The sequence below is a fragment of the Triticum dicoccoides genome, chromosome 7B (genome assembly GCF_002162155.2).
Source record: "Triticum dicoccoides isolate Atlit2015 ecotype Zavitan chromosome 7B, WEW_v2.0, whole genome shotgun sequence".
Taxonomy (NCBI): domain Eukaryota; kingdom Viridiplantae; phylum Streptophyta; class Magnoliopsida; order Poales; family Poaceae; genus Triticum; species Triticum dicoccoides.
Window position 1 is genome coordinate 601,230,747 of NC_041393.1, and position 1,846 is coordinate 601,232,592.

Here is a 1,846-nt window from a genome sequence, read left to right on the forward strand (position 1 = left end):
GTCAACTGACTCTTCGTAGAAATCTTGCGAACTTGTGGCTCGTTACACTGAGTTGGAAAACAAACATATCCAGCTCGACCTTGACTTGAAGCTCGTTCAGGAGAACTTTCAGAAGGCGAAGGACGAGGCAAAAGGTATGATTGGTGAGAAGTTGACGACTGTCTTTATCTTTCTGCCCATTCCTGATTCTGATCTCATTGTCATTTTGCAGATAAAAAGAAGGAGGCTCTGAAGAAGAAGGACCATGACCTTGCCGAGGCGCAGAAGGCGGCTTTGGAAAAAATGAAGCTTGCGGAAGAAAAACTGGCTTCAGTCGGTAAACTTGAAGAGGAGAACGCCAATCTGAAAGCTGCTCTTGACGCGGCCAACAAGGAGGTCAGTCGCCTAAAAAATGATAAGATAGCCCTGAGTGACAAGGCTAGTGAACTGGTGGGGAAGAAGAATGATCTGGAGGCTTATCTGGGAGGGCTTGCCAAGAAGTTATTCATCATGCTTGAGGGTAATCTCTCCTATCCGACTGACTTGTAATCACTGACTTATCACAGAACTGCTGGTTTATCTTTGAGTTATGTTTACAGAACTCTGCCAAAACTTCGAGGAGGAGACCGGTCGAGTGGAGACAGGCTTGGATCCCATTAATTCCCCTGTGAAGGATGAAACTGCCATGAACGTGCTCCGACTGGAGTCTCGTGTTGCTGGTGTGGTTGACTACCTTGCTCGACTGAAGGTTGCGGTGTCACGGATCGACACGACACTTTGGCCGGGAGAGACGCTTCAAAATGACCTCGAGTCTCTAATGACTCGACTGAATGAAGTTCCAGGTCGAGTGCAAGAATGGAAGAAGTCTTCCGCCAGGTGTGGTGCTGATGTTGCTCTGTCCCTGGTCCGTGTTCACTGCAAGGATGCGCGAGAGGACAAGCTGGCGTCACTCAAAGTGGCCAACACCAAGAAGCATGACTTCCAATCTTTCATGGAGACCTTCATTGCTGCTGCCACTCGGATTGCTGATGGAATCGACCTGGACCAGTTTGTCGTGCCTTCCAGTCCTCCACCCGAGGAGTAAGAAAAACTTCTATGCTTCACCTTAAATTTGCCTCGGAATGCCGAGTGGTTTTGTAACCGATAAACTTTTACAGGCTTGATGCCTGAGCACTTACGAATCCGTAGGATGTTATCTGAACTTGGCTTATCGTTGAATATGCTTGCATTTTCCTTCGAGCGAACTTTGTTCTTCACTCGGAATATACTTTAATGTTTGAGACACAACCCTGAGGTGGAGAATCCGGTCGACCTGCTCTTCACCGCTCTTGTAGGTAAGGACAGAGCACAGATTGCAGTCGACCTGCATTCTTGTAGAGCGCATGTTGTATTTGTGGCGTAGCTCCAAAGGAGAAGGTATCAGTCGACCTGCACCTTGTCGTCCTTGCAGAGCGCACATTGTATTTGTGGCGGAGCTCCGAAGGAGAAGGTAGAAGTTGACCTGCACCTCGCCGTCCTTGAAGAGCGCACATTGTATTTGTGGCGGATCAGAATGGATTTCATACTTAGGCGAGTACTGGACCACAGCTAAGCCTCCGAGTGGGAGGTTTGCTCTCCACTCGGTAGGATTTTCAAACACTTAGGCGAGTACTGGACTGCAGCTAAGCCCCTGAGTGGGAGGTTTGCTCTCCACTCGGTAGGATTTTCAATTACTTAGGCGAGTACTGGACTGCAGCTAAGCCTCCGAGTGGGAGGTTTGCTCTCCACTCGGTAGGATTTTCAATTACTTAGGCGACTACTGGACTGCAGCTAAGCCCCCGAGTGGGAGGTTTGCTCTCCACTCGGTAGGATTTTCAAACACTTAGGC